The 23,236-nt window shown below is 41.7% G+C and overlaps 1 protein-coding gene across 7 annotated transcripts in view; it reads right to left on the bottom strand.

Moving 5' to 3' along the window:
• Nucleotides 1-16,005, bottom strand: part of LOC118361562 (zinc finger protein 438-like) — a 99,529-nt gene extending 83,524 nt beyond the window's left edge. For 3 of the 7 annotated variants that reach the window (XM_052483256.1, XM_052483255.1, XM_052483260.1), the window contains exon 1: nucleotides 15,886-16,005. The gene's annotated coding sequence lies outside the window, so the exon portion shown is untranslated. Of the gene's footprint in view, nucleotides 1-10,329; nucleotides 10,470-15,885 lie in introns of all 7 variants that reach the window. The other 4 variants (XM_035741585.2, XM_035741583.2, XM_052483258.1 and 1 more) reach the window with 3 other exon arrangements.
• Between the last annotated feature and the right edge of the window lie 7,231 nt (nucleotides 16,006-23,236).

Consider the following 23,236-nt stretch of genomic DNA (forward strand, 5'->3'; position numbering starts at 1 on the left):
GCTTAGAAGGACAGAAATTCTAAAATTCACCCACATAGGAAGAGAACATCCCTGGTCATCCCTGCTGCCTCTGATCTGGCACACTCACTAAACACATGCTTAGTTTGTAAATTATATCAGACTGTTGGAGCGTGCACCTGGCTATCTGTAGATTTAAATAAACAAGAATATGATGCCGTCTGGTTTGCTTAATATAAGGAACCTGAAATTATTTACACTTTTACTTTTGATACTTAAGTATATTTTAGAAATGACATTGACTTTTGATAGTTAAGTATATTTCAAACCAAATACTTTTATATGTATCCTAGGCCTACTGGTTGTATGAATTTGGAATCTATCTCCCCACAACTGTCCCAGAGTCTGTTTGGAATAGGCCATTTCTTTCTCGACAAGCTGACCAATAGAATAGGTCAACTTTTCTACTATGGGGGATAGTAGATCGATGCATTACTCATCTTGTTGAATGAGGAAAATTAGATATGGACAGGTATTCTAACATGGTCAAAGTGCACGTTAGAATTGGGTAAGAAGGACTTTACATCGTTGCATCCTCGACTTGCATGTTCTGTTAATATGAATGACGATAATCTAAAAATAGGATTTCTGTCATTCTGAGCACCGTGGGTGGACGCCCTAACCAGGTTATGCACCTAATGCGTATGGGTCCGGCAGATTTCTCAAATTTCTGGTCAATTAAAATGTTGCCGGGTCAAATGTCCGGCGCCACATTTTCCTAACAGAAACCCACTACTACAGTTCAAAAGGCACTTAAATACTGTCTTGCTCATTCACCCTCTGAATGGCACACATACACAATCCATCTCTCAACTGTCTCAAGGCTTAAAAATCCTTCTTTAACCGGTCTCCTCCCCTTCGCCGACACAGATTTAACGAGCGACATCAATAAGGGATCATAGCTTTCACCTGGATTCACCTGGTCTGTCATGGAAAGAGCAGATGTTTATAATGTTTTGTACACTCAGTGTATAAAGCTACTCCATTAAAAGTGCACATCAGATACTGACACGTTCTTGTCAGAAGGTTGAACCACGTTCACGTCACACAATGTCAACTGTCACCATAAATACACGTCCAAGCAATGTCCATTCCTTTATTACGAAGTCGGGAAGCATCTTGAATTTAAAATTTCATTCCGTATTTTCTAGGAAGCACAATTTAGGCCTAACCAGTGACTGACTGAAACATTCACTAGACTATTTCTGTACCTGTACCACATCCAGCCATCCACAACATGGACCTTATTCATTATTCAGACTTATATGCACTTTCTTTTTCCTCTGACAAGCTGTTCTTATGCAGGCCTGAATAGATATTAAGGCCTTCTGGTTAAGGTAGGGCTGAGTGACTAGAATGTTTCATGAAACATTTTCCAGGTAGAAAACATCTTGAGGTAGGTCAAGTTATTTTACAGATGTTTTCATCGTTCAAGCTGATAAGCAAAAGAGACTTGAGGGAAATCCAGCAAAGAAATTGTAGGCTATATAATTTTGGCAAAATGTTAATACTGGATTGGATTTACCATTTTGTAAAATGTGCATTTCTAAGAAAAACTTGATGTCCCATTTGACAGCAAGATTACAACCTCAATGACCATAACATTGAGAATACATTACACATAAAATACAGAATGTACTGTATATGGATGTGTATACTTTGGCATGTAGGTATAGTCTCACCTTGCGTAGCAGCTCTCAGTTCATACCATGATATGATACTTCTCCCATACAGCCTAACTATTCTCCAGAACCGACCTCCCGTCTTCTATCATAAAGACTTGGCACGCGTCGAACATGCCTTCGTGTTCTTTCAACAATAAAACACAAGGGTGAGCATTATCATTTAAAACGTCTAAAACACAAGGGTGAGCATTATCATTTAAAACGTCTACAGAGTTGAGATGAGCAGAGCTAAGCATAAATTCACTCTTCGTTCTTGCAACAAATAGGCGATACCGACATAATTGACTGGAATTATTAAATAAAACAGACAAGTTTCTTTCAACCCTCACCCCCCCTCCCGTTCCCCTCTCACCCCTTTCCCCTCACTCAGCCCTCTCCCCTCAGTCACCCCTCTCCCACCCCTCTCCCGTCTTCTCCTCTCACCACATGTGAAACCACACTGTAGCTCCTAACATGCCAAAGTAAGCGCTCCACATCTTTCAAACAGAGTGTGTTTACAATAGATCAGAGTTCCACACTTCCACTGGATTTCACTGTACTCTATTGGACTTTATTAATAAAATAAAACAGAGGGAATCCCTTTTTTAATGTAACATGATACACAAGAAATGCATGACCAAAAGTATGTGGACACCTACTCGTCAAACAACTAATTCCAAAATCATGGGCATTAATATAGAGTCGGTCCACCATTTACTGCAATAACAGCCTCCACTCTTATGGGAAGGCTTTACACTAGATGTTGGAACAATGCTGTGGGGACTTGCTTCCATTCAGACACAAGAGAATTATTGAAGTCGGGCACTGGTGTTGGGTGATTAGGCCTGGCTTGCAGTCGGTGTTCCAATTCATCCCAAAGGTGTTTGAAGGGGTTGAGGTCAGGGTTCTGTACAGGCCAGTCAAGTTCTTCCACACCGATCTCGAGAAACCATTTCTGTATGGACCTCGCTTTGTGCACAGGGGCATTGTCATGCCCCCCACATTTAAGTGCCTTCCCCAAACTGTTGCTACAAAGTTGGAAGCACAGAGTCATCTAGAATGTAATTGTATGCTATAGCATTCCGATTTTCCTTCACTCGAACTAAGGGGACCAAACCATGAAAAACACTCCCAGATCATTATTCCTCCTCCACCAAACTTTACAGTTGGCACTATGCATTGGGGCAGGTAGCGTTGCCCTGGCATCCGCCAAACCCAGATTCATCCATCGGACTGCCAGATGGTGAAGCCTGATTCATCACTCACAATAACACCACTCTCAATTGACCAGGGCAGCACTAGCAGGGCAGATATTTGACAAACTGGCTTGTTTGAAAGGTAGAATCCAATAACGCTGCCACGATGAAAGTCACTGAGCTCTTCAGTAAGGCCATTGTACAGCCAATGTTTGTCTATGGAGAATGCATGGCTGTGTGCTCAATTTTATACACCTGTCAGCAACAGGTGTGGCTGAAATAACCGAATCCACTAATTTGAAGGGGTCCACACACACGTACATATACTGCTCAAAAAATAAAGGGAACACTAAAATAACACATCCTATTATCTGAATTAATGAAATATTATTATTAAATACTTTTTTTCTTTACATAGTTGAATGTGCTGACAACAAAATCACACAAAAATGATTAATGGAAATCAAATGTATCAACCCATGGAGGTCTGGATTTGGAGTCACACTCAAAATGAAAGTGGAAACCACACTACAGGCTAATCCAACTTTGATGTAATGTCCTTCAAACAAGTCAAAATTAGGCTCAGTAGTGTGTGTGGCCTCCACGTGCCTGTATGACCTCCCTACAACTCCTGGGCATGCTCCTGATGAGGTGACGGATGGTCTCCTGAGGGATCTCCTCCCAGACCTGGACTAAAGCATCCGCCAACTCCTGGACAGTCTGTGGTGCAACGTGGCCTTGGTGGATGGAGTGAGACATAATGTCCAAGATGTGCTCAATTGGATTCAGGACTGGGGAACGGGCGGGCCAGTCCATAGCATCAATGCCTTCCTCTTGCAGGAAGTGCTGACACACTCCAGTCACATGAGGTCTAGCATTGTCTTGCATTAGGAGGAACCCAGGGCCAACCGCACCAGCATATGGTGTCTGAGGATCTCATCTCGGTACCTAATGGCAGTCAGGCTACCTCTGGCGAGCACATGGAGGGCTGTGCGGCCCACCAAAGAAATGCCACCCCACAACATGACTGACCCACCGCCAAACCGGTCATGCTGGAGGGTGTTGCAGGCGGCAGAACGTTCTCCATGGCGTCTCCAGACGTCTGTCACATGTGCTCAGTGTGAACCTGCTTTCATCTGTGAAGAGCACAGGGCGCCAGTGGCGAATTTTCCAATCTTGGTGTTCTCTGGCAAATGCCAAACGTCCTGCACGGTGTTGGGCTGTAAGCACAACCCCCACCTGTGGACGTCTGGCCCTCATACCACCATCATGGAGTCTGTTTCTGACCGTTTGAGCAGACACATGCACATTTGTGGCCTGCTGGAGGTCATTTTGCAGGGCTCTGGCAGTGCTCCTCCTGCTCCTCCTTGCACAAAGGCAGAGGTAGCGGCCCTGCTACTGGGTTGTTGCCCTCCTACGGCCCCCTCCACGTCTCCTGATGTACAGGCCTGTCTTCTGGTAGGGCCTCCATGCTCTGGACACTACGCTGACATACACAGCAAACCTTCTTGCCACAGCTCGCATTGATGTGCCATCCTGGATGAGCTGCACTACCTAAGCCACTTGTGTGGGTTGTAGACTCCGTCTCATGCTACCACTAGAGTGAAAGCACCGCCAGCATTCAAAAGTGACCAAAACATCAGCCAGGAAGCATAGGAACTGAGAAGTGGTCTGTGGTCACCACCTGCATAGCCACTCCTTTATTGGGGGTGTCTTGCTAATTGCCTATAATTTCCACCTGGTGTCTATTCCATTTGCACAACAGCATGTGAAATGTATTGTCAATCAGTGTTGCTTCCTAAGTGGACAGTTTGATTTCACAGAAGTGTGATTGACTTGGAGTTACATTGTGTTGTTTAAGTGTTCCCTTTATTTTTTTGAGCAGTGTATATATATGAATGTATAGGGTATCATTAGCAACACATGCTATTCGTAGCTATGAAACATACAGGCTGTGACCCAGTCGATAGAGATCAGAGTAGGCCTATTTGTCCACGTGCTGCTTCATGGAAAGCAAAATAAAAGCGATATGGTAAGGATATCACCCTGGAACACAACACAAACACGGAAGCTGACATCTTCATCGTTTTGTCTTTGGCTAAGATTTTAAAATGGCTCTTCCTTAGTGGAACGTTCCCCCCTTTTCCATCCTGCCATCATAAATCCACCTCAGTGAATCACATTATAGGCCTCCCTCTCTTGGCGTGTCCTCAAAAACACTAAGTGTGCATATTCAATGTTTCTACTCACATTTATTCCTAGTCCAACTGTCATTCATCTGACTGAATTCAGTTATTTACTCGGCCATCATGAAATAGGAAATGGAATATTTTAAGGGGAACATGTTTACAACATCTATATTATAATATGCTGCTCATTCTAAGCTGCGGGAGGATCTACAATTTTTTACTGATTTCCTTCATTTTAGAATCAAAAGAAGCGTGCCGTCCGCTTACATTCCACTGGCCACTTTATAATGGGCTGGGTTATGTATTATTGTGTTTTTTTATGGTTTCTGTGTTTGGAATGGCATGGTTATTATTGGAGATTCAGCGGTCATACCGCAACTGATAAGCGTTTGTAGGCCAATTTTGAATCTGTTGAATGATGGCTAATTTAGCCTTGCTACAGAATTGTTAACAGGATACAGTTGAAGTCAGAAGCTTACATACACCTTAGCTAAATACATTTAAACTCTGTTTTTCACAATTCCTGACATTTAATCCTAGTAAAAATTCCCTGTCTTCGGTCAGTTAGGATCACCACTTTATTTGAGAATGTGACATGTCAGAATAATAGTAGAGAATGATTTATTTCAGCTTTGATTTCTTTCATCACATTCCCAGTGGGTCAGAAGTTTACATACACTCAATTAGTATTTGGTAGCATTGCCGTTAAATTGATTAACTGTTTTAACAACCTTCCCACAATAAGTTGGGTGAATTTTGGCCCATTCCTCCTAACAGAGCTGGTGTAACGGAGTACGGTGTGTAGACCTCCTTGCTCGCACACGCTTTTTCAGTTCTGCCATCACATTTTGTATAGGATTGAGGTCAGGGCTTTGTGATAGTCAAGGTATTAGAGTGGCTTTGTTGTCCTTAGGCCATTTTGCCACAACTTTGGAAGTATGCTTTGAAGACCCATTTGCAACCAAGCTTTAACTTCCTGACTGATGTCTTGAGATGTTGCTTCAATATATCCACCTAATTTTGTGAAGTGCACCAGTCCCTCCTGCCACCACCGTGCTTCACGGTTGGGGTGGTGTACTTGAGCTTTCAAGCCTCCCCCTTTTTCCTCCAAACATAACGATGGTCATTATGGCCAAACAGTTCTATTTAATTTTTCATCAGACCAGAGGACATTTCTCCAAAAAGTATGATCTTTGTCCCCATGTACAGTTGCAAACCGTAGTCTGGCTTTTGGATGGGGGTTTTGGAGCAGTGGCTTCTTTCTTGCTGAGCAGCCTTTCAGGTTGTCCATTTAGAACTCGTTTTACTGTGTTTCCTCCAGCATCTTCACAAGGTCCTTTGCTGTTGTTCTGTGATTGATTTGCACTTTTTGCACCAAAGTACGTTCATCTCTAGGAGACAGAACACATCTCCTTCCTGAGTGGTATGACGTCTGCGTGGTCCCATGGTGTTTATACTTGCGTACTATTGTTTGTACAGATGAACACGGTACCTTCAGGCATTTGGAAATTGCTCCCAAGGATGAACCAGACTTGTGGAGGTCTGCAATTTGTTTCAGAGGTCTTGGCTGATTTCTTTTGATTTTCCCATGATATCAAGCATAGAGGCACTGAGTTTGAAGGTAGGCCTTGAAATACATCCACAGGTAAACCTCCAATTGACTCAAATGGTGTCAATTAGCCTATCAGAAGCTTCTAAAGCCATGACATAATTTTCTGGAATTTTCCAAGCTGTTTAAAAGGCACAGTCAACTTAATGTATGTAAACTTCTGACCCACTGGAAATGTGAATTATAAGTGAAATCATCTGTTTGTAAACAATTGTTGGAAAAGTTACTTGTGTCATGCACAAAGTAAATGTCCTAACCGATTTGCCAAAACTATAGTTTGTTAACAAGAAATTTGTGGAGTGGTTGAAAAATGAGTTTTAATGACTCCAACCTAAGTGTATGTAAACTTCCGACTTCAACTGTACGTGATTCTCCATACCCGTTACAGGTTCACTAATGGAAAGCCTTGCATGGAATTTTTCAATTAACTTGTTAATGGCGATACTTTCTTCATTCTCGAATCGGTGAAAAAGGCATCTTAGAAATGTCTGTGCCCAGTTGCAGGTGGTTCTACAAAAAAACAGTGAAAACTCGAAAGATATTAAATCAACGCTTTGCACAGAGTGAGGAGTTCCCTTGCCATTTTAGCTGACGGCAGGTTAGTAACTTTTGTAACAAAATTATTTTATTGTGCCTGTCCGGTTGCACACAGGTGCCACTGGTGGATTCAAAATGAGTAGCCTAACAGTTATTTACATGGCCCCAGTTGCATTTTTAAACAACTGTATTTTTCTGTACGAAATCAATCTTATGTAAACATAGGGTGACCGTGAGCAAAACAACCACGGACGGGAAGTTGACAATGGCTTATTATTAATAAGCATAAATAAACTATTTCTATTTGCAGTCCTTAAATTCTTTTTTTTTTTTATGTTACCTTTATTTATACAGGTTCTCTCATATTGAGATATCTATTTTCCATGAGAGAACTGGTCCAATAGCAGCAAGGGGGACAATGTGTCAGACAAATCAACCTACATACACTAACACAACATTAAAACAAAACCATAAACACATACAGTACAACAATTACATATTACATTCAAAACACAAACATCTTGACTAGAAACAGTTGGCCTAAAAACAATTACACTCTTCTATGATATATACATCGATCAAGTGTTTAAACTCCACCAACGAAACTAGATCATCACATTTTAAAATGTTCAGGAGAGAATTCCAGGACCACGGTGCTAAGTAACTAAAACTATTTCTACCATGACCTGTTGATATTTATTTACAGACCTGACTAAAAAAAGAACAGAGATAAAATGGCATTTTACCCAATATGGCCTTATAAATCAGTGTATACCAGTGTTTAAGCCTACGCAAGGTCAATGACAACCAGCCAACGGCACTGTAGAGATCACAATGATGTGTTAGACGTTTCTGATTGGTAATGAACCTGAGGGCTGCATGATACATTGAATCAAGTGCTCTCAGGGTAGAGGCTGAGGCCTGCATGTATATATAACATCACTAAAATCTAAAACTGACAGTAATGTACATCGTACCAGCTCCTTCCTGGCATCAAAAGAAAAACAAGCCTTATGCCGGTAATAAAATCCTATTTTCAGCTTGAGCTTCCTTATCAAGTTCTCTACATGCACAGTGAAGCTCAGCTTATCATCAACCCACACACCCAAATATTTGTACACTTTAACTTGCTCTATAGTATGTCCAGCCAATGAAGCAATAACATAATTTGTAACATGCCTGGCATTTGAAAATACCATTTACATTTTGTTTTACCCAAATTTAGAATCAGTTTTAAATCATACAGATTCTGTTGTATGATGTTAAATGCTCTTTGGGCATTTTCAAAAGCTAAAGATAAACTAGTATCACTTGAATAAATAACAGTATCATCTGCATAAAAATGAACATCCGCTGTTTCAATAAGATCCCCAATGGTGTTGATATACAAAATGAACAACTGTGGGCCCAAAATAGAACCTTGCGGAACACCTGAGCACACCTCTATGGACTCAGATTTACAACCATCCGCCATTACACATTGTGTACGATTTGATAGGTAATTTATAAACCAATCTAGAGCATGACCAGTAATTCAACAACATTTTAACCTTTGCACTAACCGTGTCAAAAGTCTTGGACAAATCAATAAAAACAGACACACAATGTAACTTCTTATCAAGAGCACAGTGGATGTCATTAAAAACCTTCAATGTTGCTGAAACAGTGCTGCGGCCAGACCTAAAAACCTGACTGCATTACATTTAAGATGTTGTTTTCTTGGAAGTAGGTCTTTAGCTGCCTACGAACTAAGGACTCCAGTACCTTTGACAGTACAGACAATTTTGACATGGGTCGATAGTTGTTAAGTAGCGAGGGATCTCCACCTTTCAGGAGAGGCAGTACAAAAGCAGATTTCCATAATTTGGGGATTTCCTTAACATCAAGTGTAAGGTTAAAAATACATGTTATGGGGGAGCAATGATGTCTGCGGCTAAGGTGTATGAGGCGGGGGTCTAGTTCATCAGGGCCAGGGGATTTTTAAATACATTTCTTTCAGGGCTTTACACACTTCTGAAACAGAGAAGGATGACAATGAGAACCTGGTGAAGGAGTGCACAGGGGTGTCAGGTAAATTCAGAGGGCTCAATTATACCTTTGACCTTTTCAAATAAACTGCCTGCGTCTACAAAAATGCTGGTTCAAGGCATTCAGAATGGAGGTTCTCTCAGTTACAATCTGTGTGTCGACCAACAATTGTTTAGGAAGCTGTGTATCTCTTCTGCACTCCAAACCTTTCACTACTTGCCAAAATTTGGATGGATTATTTACATTTTGTGAAGTACATTTCAGGTATTGGTCTGCTTTCAATTTACGGATCATAGCCACACCCATATTTCAAAGACGTTTAAAAACCATCAAATCATCTGCCAAACCAGTCCCTCTTGCTTTAGCCCACATAGCATTTCGTTCCCTTATGACTTTTGTAAGTTCCTTAGTAAACCAAGGGTTCTCTCTGCCCTTAATCATGATTTTTTTTTAAAGGGGCATGCCTATGGCATACATCCTGGAATGCATTGTGGAAGTAAGAAAAGGCTAGTTCAACATCAGGGATTAATTCCATTCTATTCAATGCTAGATACATCATGTACAAAACCTTGAATATCAATACAATTCCAGTTTCTTTTCGTAATAACACATGGAGATTTCTTAGGAATTTTACCATCTCTCACACAGGCAATAGTACAGTGATCACTTATGTCATTTGCAAAAAATACCAGAAGCATTAAAACGATGAGGAGTATTGGTTAAGATCAAATCAATCAAAGAGGATTTCAGAGGAAATTGTATATTCAACCGAGTTACACTGTTGACAATCTGAGTGAGATTGTAGGTATTGCACAGAATTTTAAATTGATCAGAGCTAGATGTTAGCCAGTCCTGATTCAGATCACCCATCAGGACAAACTCAGAATTGACATTCTGTGATAACAATTTGAAAATACAATCCAGAGAGCCAACAGTAGCAGACAGAGGTCTAGAACAGCAAGATACAACAACATTTAATTCAATACAATCTAATTAACCAGATCCAATGATCTACCGCCCACAAGGCGGGTTGCCGCTAGTGCAAGGGGTGGGCAAAGTACTTTTTTTCCCCAATTGGTAGTTACAACCTTGTCCATACGGAAGCAGCAGCGATGAGACTCGGGAGAGGCAAAGGTCGAGAGCCGTGCCTCCTCCAAAACACGACCCAGCCAATCCACACTGCTTCTTGATACAATGCCTGCTTAACCCGGAAGCCAGCCGCACCAATCTGTCGGAGAAAACACTGTGTCAGCGTGCACTGCGCCCGGCCCGCCGCAGGAGTCGCTAGATCGCGATAGGAACAAGGAAATCTTTGGCCTGACAAACCCTCTCCTAATACAGACGGCGCTGGACCAATTGTGCACCGCCTCATAGGTCTCCTAGTCACAGCCAGCTGTGACACAGCCTGGGATCAAACCCGGGTCTGCAGTGACGCCTCAAGCACTGAAGCCTTAGACCGCTGCGCCACCCAGGAGCCCCACGCCCCAAAAATGCAGCCCTCGGTTGAATTTCAAAATCCCAATGTGGCCCTCGAGCCAAAAAGCTTGCCCACCCCTGCGCTAGTGCATCATTATAAAATTGCGCTAACAAATAGCATTATACCTTCATGAGCGGAAGTGAGAAAGTGAAATCATCACATGAGAAAGGCCATACTACAGATGTGCATCCTATTTCACCTTTATTTAACCAGGTAGGGCAGTTGAAAACAAGTTCTCATTTACAACTGCGACCTGACCAAGATAAAGGAAAGCAGTGCGACAAATCAACAACACAGAGTTACACATCGGATAACCAAACATACAGTCAATAACACAATAGAAAAATGTATGTACAGTTTGTGCAAATGTAGTAAGATTAGGGAGGTAAGGCAATAAATAGGCCATAGTTGCAAAATAATTACAATTTAGCATTAACACTGGAGTGATAGATGTGCAGATGATGATGTGCAAGTAGAGATACTGGGGTGCAAAAGAGCAACAAAAAAAACAATATGGGGATGATGTAGTTGGGCGGGCTATTGACAGATGGGCTGTGTACAGGTGCAGTGATCGATAAGCTACTCTGACTGCTGATGTTTCTAGTTAGTGAGGGAGATAAGTCTCCAGATTCAGTCATTTGTGCAGTTCGTTCCAATCATTGGCAGCAGAGAACTGTAAGGAAAGGCGGCCAAAGGAAGTGTTCGCTTTGGGGATGACCAGTGAAATATACCTGCTGAAGCAGGGGTGGGTGTTGTTATGGTGACCAGTGAGCTGAGATAAGGCAGGGCTTTACCTAGCAAAGACTTATAGATGACCTGGAGCCAGTGGATTTGTAGCGAGCGCCAGCCAATGAGAGCATACAGGTTGCAGTGGTGGGTAGTATATGGGCCTTTGGTGACAAAGCGGATGGCACTGTGATAGACTACATCCAATTTGCTGAGTAGAATGTTAGAGGCTATTTTGTAAATGACATCACCGAAGTTAAGGATTGGTAGGATGGTGAGTTTTACGAGGGTATGTTTGGCAGCATGAGTGAAGGAGGCTTTTTTTTGCAAAATAGGAAGCCAAGTCTACATTTAATTTTGGATTGGACATGCTTAATGTGAGTCTGGAAAGAGAGTTTACAGTCTAACCAGACACCTAGGTATTTGTAGTTGTCCACATATTCTAAGTCAGAACTGTCCAGGGTAGTGATGCTGGACGGGAGGGCGGGTGCGGGCAGCGATCAGTTGAAGAGCATGCATTTAGTTTTACTAGCAGTTGGATGCCATGGAAGGAGTGTTGTATGGCATTGAAGCTCATTTGGAGGTGTGTTAACACAGTGTCCAAAGAAGGGCCAAATGTATACAGAATGGTGTCATCTGCGTAGAGGTGGATCAGAGAATCACCAGCAGCAAGAGCGACATTGATATATACAGAGAAAAGAGTCGGCCCGAGAATTGAACCCTGTGGCAACTCCATAGAGACTGCCGGAGATCCGGACAACAGGCCCACCAATCTGACAAACTATACTCTATCTGAGAAGTAGTTGTTTAACCAGACGAGGAAATCATTTGAGAAACCAATGCTATGGAGTCTGCCAATAAGAATGCGGTGATTTGACAGTCGAAAGCCCTGGCTTTCGAAGACTTTAGAAAGGCAGGGCTGGCTGGATGGATATAGGTCTGTAACCGTTTGGATCTAAAGTGTCTCCCCCTTTGAAGAGGGGGATGACCGCGGCAGCTTCCTAATCTTTAGGGATCTCAGACGACACAAAAGAGAGGTTGAACAGGCTAGTATAATAGGAGTTGCAAAAATTGCGGTGGATAATTTTAGAAAGAGAGGGTCCAGATTGTCTAGCCCAGCTGATTTGTCGGGGTCCAGATTTTGCAGCTGTTTCAGAACATCAGAAGTCAGGATTTGGGTGAAGGGGAAGCACGGGGGGGTTTGGGCAGGTTGCTGCGGGGGGTTCAGAGTAGGGGTCGACCGATTATGATTTTTCAAAGCCGATACCGATTATTGGAGGACCAAAAAAGCTGATGCCGATTAAATCGGCCGATTAAAAAAAACCTTGTAATAATGACAATTACAACAATACTGAATGAACACTTATTTTAACTTAATGTAATACATCAATAAAATCAATTTATCCTCAAAAAAATAATGAAACATGTTCAATTTGGTTTAAATAATGCAAAAACAAAGTGTTGGAGAAGAAAGTAAAAGTGCAATATATGCCATGTAAGAAAGCTAATGTTTAAGTTCCTTGCTCAGAACATGAGAACATATGAAAGCTGGTGGTTCCTTTTAACATGAGTCTTCAATATTCCCAGGTAAGAAGTTTTAGGTTGTAGTTATTATAGGAATTATAGGACTATTTCCCTCTATACCATTTGTATTTCATTAACCTTTGACTATTGGATGTTCTTATAGGCACTTTAGTATTGCCAGTGTAACAGTATAGCTTCCGTCCCTCTCCTCGCTCCTCCCTGGGCTCAAACCAGGAACACAACGACAACAGCCACCCTCGAATCAGCGTTACCCATGAAGAGCAAGGGAAACAACCACTCCAAGGCTCAGAGCGAGTGACGTTTGAAACGCTATTAGCGCACGCTAAATAGCTAGCCATTTCACTTCGGTTACACCAGCCTCATCTCTGGAGTTGATAGGCTTGAAGTCATAAACAGCGCAATGCTTGACGCACAACGAAGAGCAGATGGCAAAACGCAAAGAAAGTGCTGTTTGAATGAATGTTTATGCGCCTGCTTCTGCCTACCACCGCTCAGTCAAATACTTAGATACGTGTATGCTCAGTCAGATTATATGCAACGCAGGACACGCTAGATAATATCTAGTAATAACATCAACCATGTGTAGTTAACTAGTGATTGTGATTGATTGTTTTTATAAGATAAGTTTAATGCTAGCTAGCAACTTACCTTGGCTTACTGCATTCGCGTAACAGGCAGTCTCCTTGTGGAGTGCAACGAGAGAGAGGCAGGTCGTTATAGCGTGGATTGGACTAGTTAACTTTAAGGTTGCAAGATTGGATCCCCCGAGCTGACAATGTGAAAGTCTGTCGTTCTGCCCCTGAACAAGGCAGTTAACCCACCGTTCCTAGGCAGTCATTGAAAATAAGAATGTGTTAACTGACTTGCCTAGTTAAATAAAGACTAAATAAAGGTGTAAAAAAAAAAAAAAGTTAAATCGGTGCCCAAAAATACAGATTTCAGATTGTTATGAAAACTTGAAATCGGCCCTAATTAATCGGCCATTCTGATTAATCGGTCGACCTCTAGTCAGAGCTGTTGGCCGGGGTAGGGGTAGCCAGGTGGAAAGCATGGCCGGCCGTAGAAAAATGCTTATTGAAATTCTCAATTGTCGTAGATTTATCGGTGGTGACAGTGTTTCCTAGCCTCAGTGCAGTAGGCAGCTGGGAGGAGGTGCTCTTATTCTCCATGGACTTTACAGTGTCCCAAAACGTATTGGAATTAGTGCTACAGGATGCACATTTCTGTTTGAAAAAGCTAGCCTTTGCTTTCCTAACAGACTGTGTATATTGGTTCCTGACTTCCCTGAAAAGCTGCATATCACGGGGGCTATTCGATGCTAATGCAGTACGCCACAGGATGTTTTGTGCTGGCAGTCAAGTCAGGAGTGAACCAGGGGCTGTTCTTAGTTCTACATGTTTTGAATGGGGCATGCTTATTTAAAGAACAACCAGGCATCCTCTACTGACGGGATGAGGTCAATATCCTTCCAGAATAACGGGGCCAGGTCGATCAGAAAGGCCTGCTTGCCTAAATATTTTAGGGAGCATTTGACAGTGATGAGTGGTGGTTGTTTGACCGGGGACCCATTACGGACACAGGCAATGAGGCAGTGATCGCTGAGATCCTGGTTGAAGACAGCAGAGGTGTATGTGGAGGGCAAGTTGGTCAGGATGAGGGTGCCCATGTTTACGGATTTAGGGTTGTACCTGGTAGGTTCCTTGATCATGTATGAGATTGAGGGCATCTAGCTTAGATTGTAGAACGGGCCGGGGTGTTAAGCATATCCCAGTTTAGGTCACCTAAAAAGTAAGAACTCCGAAGATGGATGGGGGGCAATCAATTCACATATGGTGTCCAGGACACAGCTGGGGGCTGAGGGGCGTCTATAACAAGCGACAACAGTGAGCGACTTATTTCTGGAAAGGTGGATTTTTAAAAGTAGAAGCTTGAACTGTCTGGGCACAGACTTGGATAACAAAACAGAACTCTGCAGGCAACTCCACCCCCTTTGGCAGTTCTATCTTGACAGAAAATGATGTAGTTGGGGATGGAGATTCAGAATGTTTGGTGGCCTTCCTATTTTCTCTTCTTATAAAACCACTCATGGCACAAGTAGTGAACGTTTCTATTTAGAATTTTTCTACAAAGATTCAATTTGCCTATTCAACCGTGGCACTGGGGATTAGTCTACAGGCCACTATCAGTTCCACTGTATCTCTCTGGCACCTGCGCAGTTAGATGTAGCCATGCAGTTACATGATTCCTACCATATTGCTTTTCCAATTCCAAATACGAATGGCAAAATAAAGCTAGTCTGTTTTCTAATGTTGGCTGATCGTGAAGGTGCCGTGGACAAAATACTGGCCTATATGACATTCGTCAACAGTTCCCACAGCCACAAAATCACAAACCCCGCCTATTTCTACAATTTATCTTCTTAAAATGTGATTTAAACCTAACATTAACCCCACTGTTAACCTGTATGCCTAACCTAAAATTAAGACCAAAAGTCAACAACAAAATTACTTTGTGGCTGTGGTAACTAGAGGAAACCCCTATGCATTATGACATGAGTTGATACATGACCTAGTCTACTGTAGCTAAATGCATGACACAAAAAGAATATGCACGACTTTCATGTTTGAAAATCAGTGGAAAGCACACATGCACAGCTATTTCGCACACCTAAACACACAGGTTGTACACTGGTAGCGTGTGTTTTTCCTGATATACAATGTTATGAAAAGGCCAAAGAAGCCTGCTATCGCTCCCTCTGTATCCTTACTTTCCTATTGGCTGAAATTAACATCCGTAATATCATTGCCCAGCAAACTCATTACCATTGGGATTTATTTTCTATTACCAACGATGAAAGGCTTAGAACAAATTGTAGAGTTACTTTCAGACATCTCACCTGTATCCCCAGTTGTTTTGGAGGCTTCTTCGTTAATTTGACAATTGCGACATATTCATTTCTTGTAGAACGGCAGATCTTCATAACTGTTTGTCTACAGCCATTTTGAGCTGTACCTCGAGCTAAGGAGGACGGGGGAGATAGTAGTAAGTCGCTGCTGTTTCAATCAAAATCTTACTCAAATTTATGTTGATAATAGTGAGACAAGTAGAAACTGAAAACACAGTTTGAATTTATTTCGATATTTTTCATGCATTTTGTAAAGAATGGAATGTGTTGCAAGCACATAGTTCCCGAACCCCCCTTTTTGAGTCAAATGGTATGTCTCTTAGAATACTGGGTTAGCTCGTCAAATGTAGCCAATCAGCGACGTTGAAATGTAAGCCTCCAAATGATCAATATAAACAGGACTTGACGCTTGCAAGTACAGTAGAGGTATGATGCTAAAAAAAATGCAGACTGTTATTTAATCTTCAACCAGTATTTGAATGTATGATGAACAGCCCTGCAATGCTCTGTGCTCCCGGTCAAAATCTGTGCATACACAATATAATAAGTAGCCTATGCTGTCCTATCTTAGAATGAAATGTGAGTTCCACATAGGCATGGGTTGTGTTACTGTAGTTGGCCCGCAAACAGTTTGGGCGTCGTCATTCTTTTTCATATTTTTCTATTACACAATACAGTAGGTTATCAAATTATGAGAATCCTTATTTTGTGTTACAGTAGTAATAGTAGTAGTATAGTATATTAGTAGGCTATTCTGATGACAGTTTCCATTATAGAAGCACACCATGTTGCTTTTTCAATGTGTAGGCTATTCTCTTCCACAAACACACAACTCCCCCGATGGTGTAGAACAATATGCTGCTGCCTCCCTGGATGTATTCAAGCATGATGTTATTAGTTTTGCTGGGATCAGAGTCACTTCAGGCTACACATGTCCTGTTCAGTTAACCGCTGTCACAGCCTGTAGTGTATGGTCCCTGGCAGGTGGTGTTGCTCACTGCTGTGGCGGTGTAGTGAGGCAGAGCGAGAGAGGCTTTTCACAGTCTGAGGAATCGCCTTCACACACACGCATGCACATGCATGCGCACACACATTCTCTCGCTCAGTCACACATGCAAAATATAGTGTTACAGGTGTTATTATCGAATACACATATTACTGGCTGAAGCATGGTTTTCTTCCTATAGGATGTTGTTTCTGTTGGTGCAACACAGTTACAGGTAGTGTATAATGAATGATGTGGTGCTGTGTTGTTATATTTCAAGCTGATTGCGGACCAGAGGCAGCTTATCAATATTTCACATCTCCCAGAGCAGGAAGTGAAAGATATAGGTGACTAGCTTCTAATGAAATACTGAGGAAGCATAAATGTTTCCCTCAAACATACTGTATTATTGACCGAGAACAGATAACTATGCACAGATATCCTATTAAATTACTAATATGTTTCAATATGTTACTATTGCCATTTGAGCAGGACCTGGCGTAGAGGTCCTGTGCCTATGAACAATAGACTTAAAACATTTGAAAGGTAGGTGGCACTTTACTCATTTTTGCGTTCAATACCTTCATCTTTGCTTCATTTGTATTTATTTATTTTTTGTAATTTAGCAGACCTTATCCAGAGCGACTTACAGGAGCAATTAGGGTTAAGTGCCTTGCTCGAGCGCACATCGACAGATTTCTCACCTAGTCGGCTGTGGGATTTGAACCAGCGACCTTTCGATTAATGACCCAACGCTCTTAATCTGTAGGTGAAGGTAATTCTATTTACCTTCATCACTAAATAGAATTAAGAATGGGCTGGGCTGTGGCAGTAATGACAGTATTGATCGGATCACAGAAACCCTTTCAGGCTGGTAATCACAAAGCAGCTTCTGTGGATGGAGGGATAGGGTGAAGGAGGAGCGAGACAGACTGATATGTGGTTTGCCCATTTAGTCAGGTAATCCTTACCCATTACGAGTCAGATACATGGCTACATAGCTGACTGATAGGGCACCATTTTACAGTGTACCCTTCTCTGCTCTTTATCTCACCACTATATCTCTCTCCAATCTGGAGCTTGTATCTCAGCCCAACTGCAGCCCCGCTACTTATGCTGAATACCTGAATACAGCTTATATGCAATCAGCCATTCATGTCAATTAATTTGACCCAAAACAAGGGGTTATATTTCTTAGTCATTTTCTTTTTTGCAGCTTTATGGAGATAAGAGGGTGATCTTGCAAAGATTCCCATGCCAATTCTCTCTTACCATAAATACAAAATAATTTAGGCTCCAGAACCATGCTCATTATGTCAGTGTAGTGAAGAGGTTTGATGTTTTGAGATGAAATGCTTTAAGATGAAATATTCATTTTTTTATATATATATATTGGTTAATTATGTATTTATGTGTCCACTGTCAAGTTGAAACTCATGCTCCAGTGAGGGATGTTTCAGGCGTATGTTTATGCCAATGTTGCGGAATACATTTCCCCCTTATTATAGGATTTCTGAGGTAAACTCGTATGCAACCTTATGGAAATATTAAATGAGGAGAGTGCATAACACACCTCACTGGACACATTCTGTGAGTGTAATTATTTTGCCTCTATGGCCTATTTATTGCCTTGGCTCCCTACTCTTCTACATTTGCACACACTGTACATATAATTTTATATTGTGTTATTGACTGTACGTTTGTTTATGTGTAACTCTGTGTTGTTGTTTTTGTCGCACTGCTTTGCTTTATCTTGGCCAGGTCGTAGTTGTAAATGAGAATTTGTTCTCAACTGACCTACCTGGTTAAATAAAGGTGAAATAAATCAATATAAAATGATCCTGCACAGCATCCTCTAAGGTGAATGTTTAGGTCTTTATTGAGCACATTCTAATAGGTCATTGTTGGCCGGCAAAATGTTGTCCCTTCTTTTATAATTCATCATGGAATATACTGTAATTCACTCAATTATTATTCATTTACTCTAGTATTATGGGTGGAACAAGCCATTTACTCTAGTATTATGGGTGGAACAAGCCATTTACTCTAGTATTATGGGTGGAACAAGTCATTTACTCTAGCATTATGGGTGGAACATGTCATTTACTCTAGTATGGTGGGTGGAACAAGGTCATTGTTGGCCGGCAAAATGTTGTCCCTTCTTTTATAATTCATCATGGAATATACTGTAATTCACTCAATTATTATTCATTTACTCTAGTATTATGGGTGGAACAAGCCATTTACTCTAGTATTATGGGTGGAACAAGCCATTTACTCTAGTATTATGGGTGGAACATGTCATCTACTCTAGTATGGTGGGTGGAACAAGCCATTTACAGTGCCTTGCGAAAGTATTCGGCCCCTTTGAACTTTGCGACCTTTTGCCACATTTCAGGCTTCAAACATAAAGATATAAAACTGTATTTTTTGTGAAGAATCAACAACAAGTGGGACACAATCATGAAGTGGAACGACATTTATTGGATATTTCAAACTTTTTTAACAAATCAAAAACGGAAAAATTGGGCGTGCAAAATTATTCAGTCCCCTTAAGTTAATACTTTGTAGCGCCACCTTTTGCTGCGATTACAGCTGTAAGTCGCTTGGGGTATGTCTCTATCAGTTTTGCACATCGAGAGACTGAATTTTTTTCCCATTCCTCCTTGTAAAACAGCTCGAACTCAGTGAAGTTGGATGGAGAGCATTTGTGAACAGCAGTTTTCAGTTCTTTCCACAGATTCTCGATTGGATTCAGGTCTGGACTTTGACTTGGCCATTCTAACACCTGGATATGTTTATTTTTTAACCATTCCATTGTAGATTTTGCTTTATATTTTGGATCATTGTCTTGTTGGAAGACAAATCTCCGTCCCAGTCTCAGGTCTTTTGCAGGTTTTCTTCCAGAATGGTCCTGTATTTGGCTCCATCTATCTTCCCATCAATTTTAACCATCTTCCCTGTCCCTGCTGAAGAAAAGCAGGTCCAAACCATGATGCTGCCACCACCATGTTTGACAGTGGGGATGGTGTGTTCAGGGTGATGAGCTGTGTTGCTTTTACGCCAAACATAACGTTTTGCATTGTTGCCAAAAAGTTCAATTTTGGTTTCATCTGACCAGAGCACCTTCTTCCACATGTTTGGTGTGTCTCCCAGGTGGCTTGTGGCAAACTTTAAACAACACTTTTTATGGATATCTTTAAGAAATGGCTTTCTTCTTGCCACTCTTCCATAATGGCCAGATTTGTGCAATATACGACTGATTGTTGTCCTATGGACAGAGTCTCCCACCTCAGCTGTAGATCTCTGCAGTTCATCCAGAGTGATCATGGGCCTCTTGGCTGCATCTCTGATCAGTCTTCTCCTTGTATGAGCTGAAAGTTTAGAGGGACGGCCAGGTCTCGGTAGATTTGCAGTGGTCTGATACTCCTTCCATTTCAATATTATCGCTTGCACAGTGCTCCTTGGGGTGTTTAAAGCTTGGGAAATCTTTTTGTATCCAAATCCGGCTTTAAACTTCTTCACAACAGTATCTCGGACCTGCCTGGTGTGTTCCTTGTTCTTCATGATGCTCTCTGCGCTTTTAACGGACCTTTGAGACTGTCACAGTACAGGTGCATTTATACGGAGACTTGATTACACACAGGTGGATTGTATTTATCATCATAGTCATTTAGTTCAACATTGGATCATTCAGAGATCCTCACTGAACTTCTGGAGAGAGTTTGCTGCGCTGAATAATTTTGCACGCCCAATTTTTCAGTTTTTGATTTGTTAAAAAAGTTTGAAATATCCAATAAATGTTGTTCCACTTCATGATTGTGTCCCACTTGTTGTTGATTCTTCACAAAAAAATACAGTTTTATATCTTTATGTTTGAAGCCTGAAATGTGGCAAAAGGTCGCAAAGTTCAAGGGGGCCGAATACTTTCGCAAGGCACTGTACTTTAGTGTTATGGGTGGACCAAGTCATTTACTGTAGTGTTATGGATGGAACAAACCATTTACTCTAGTGTTATGGGTGGAACAAGCCATTTACTCTAGTATTATGGGTGGAACAAGTCATTTACTCTCGTGTTATGGGTGGAACAAGCCATTTACTCTAGTATTATGGGTGGAACAAGTCATTTACTCTAGCATTATGGGTGGAACAAGTCATTTACTCTCATGTTATGGGTGGAACAAGCCATTTACTCTAGTATGGTGGGTGGAACAAGCCATTTACTCTAGTGTTATGGGTGGAACAAGCCATTTACTCTTATTATGGGTGGAACAAGTCATTTACTCTAGCATTATGGGTGGAACAAGTCATTTACTATATTATTATGGGTGGAACAAGTCATTTACTCTAGCATTATGGGTGGAACTGTCATTTACTCTTTGTTAGGAGGTGGAACAAAATTTACTCTAGTATCCATGTTTAATCAACAAGTCATTTACTCTAGTATTATGGGTACAAACACTCAAAACAATAAGTGTTATGGGTGGAACAGCCATTTACTTGTCTAGTATTATGGGAACAAAGTCATTTACTAAGGATGGGTGGAACACACCAAACTCTAGTATTATGGGTAGAACAAGTCATTTCCTAGTATTATGGGTAGAACAAGTCATAAACACCTGTTCTGATTGAGAACCAGTCATTTACAGCCGTGTTTGGGTGGAACATCATTTACTCTAGCTACAATGGGTAGAAAATCATTTACACAGTAAAACCCCAAGACAAAACATTTACCTAGTATTATGGGTAGAAAACCCCATGCCACACCCTGGCCTGACCCAATACATAAAGATAAACACAAAATGGGTTGACCAAGGCATTTACTCTAGTATTCATTTACAAGTCATTTACTCTCGTGTTATGGGTGGAACAAGCCATTTACTCTAGTATGGTGGGTGGAACAAGTAATTTACTCTACTATTATGGGTGGAACAAGTCATTTACTCTAGTATTATGGGTAGAACAAGTCATTTACTCTCGTGTTATGGGTGGAACAAGCCATTTACTCTAGTATGGTGGGTGGAACAAGCCATTTACTCTAGTATGGTGGGTGAAACAACAAATTTACTCTAGAATTATGGGTGAAACAATTCATGAGATGATGGTTGAGTTTTTAAGTATACAACTGTCTTTCTTTTTTTATTTCTTTCTCCTCTTTCTCTCCTTTCTCTCTCTCCCACTCTCTTCTTTTTTCTGTCTCTCTGCTCCTCTCTTTCTCCTCCCAACGATGAAGTCAAGGCAAGGCAAGACGCCCTCTCTCAACCGCACTCTCCAGAGCTGTAAAACATTCCAATGAAACACTTTTCTCAACTTTTATTTTCAAGGTTGAGGTTGGGCTGCAAGACATTTTCAGTCAGTCGTAATGGTGTGACTTTTGGTTGGTTGCTTGCTTTATTCAAATCCAATTATATTTGTCACATGCGCTGAATAAAAAGGGTGTAGACTTTACCGTGAAATACTTACTTACGAGCCCTTCCCAACGATGCAGTTAAAAAGAATTACATAACTAAAAATAGTAATACAACAGGAATAAAATACACAAACATTTAGCTATATACAGAGATAACAGAACCAGGATAGGGTCAATGCACACTGTCCGGGTCACCATTTATTGAACTATTAAGCAGTCTTATGGATATTTTAGCAGTCTTATGGCTTGGAGTTAGAAGCTATCTCAGCAACCTGTTGATTCCGAGAGCTGATGCTCTGCCGGACAGTAGCAGAGTGAACATTCTATGGCTTGGGTGGCTCAAGTCTTTGGCAATTGTTTGGGCTTTACGCTGACACCGCCTGATATAGAGGTCCTGAATGGCGGGGGACTCAGCCCCAGTGATGTACTGGGCCGTCAACACAACCCTCTGTAGGGCTTTGCGGCCAAGACAGAGCAGTTGCCATATCAAGCGGTGGTGCAGCTAGTCAAGATGCTCTCGATGGTGCAGCTGTAGAACTTTTTGAGGATCCTAGGGAAGAGGCGCTGTCGTGTCCCCTTAACGACTGTGTGGGTGTGTGTGGACCATTTCAAATCTTTAGTGATTTGGACACAGGGGAACTTAAAGCTCTCGACCCGCTCCACTGCAGCCCTGTCGATGTGGATGGTGGTGTGCTCTCCCCCTTTTTCCTATAGTCCACGACCAGCTTCTTGGTTTTACGGACGTTGATGGAGAGGCTGTCGTCCTGGCACCACACTGCCAATTCTCTGACCTCCTCCCTGTAGGATGTCTCATCGCCGTCGGTGATCAGGTCTACCACCGTCATGCTGTCAGCAAACTTATTGATGGTGTTGGAATCGTGCATGGCCATGCAGTCGTGGGTGAACAGGGAGTACAGGAGGGGACTAAGCATATGCCCCTGAGGGGC

The sequence above is a fragment of the Oncorhynchus keta genome, chromosome 28 (genome assembly GCF_023373465.1).
Source record: "Oncorhynchus keta strain PuntledgeMale-10-30-2019 chromosome 28, Oket_V2, whole genome shotgun sequence".
Lineage (NCBI taxonomy): Eukaryota > Metazoa > Chordata > Actinopteri > Salmoniformes > Salmonidae > Oncorhynchus > Oncorhynchus keta.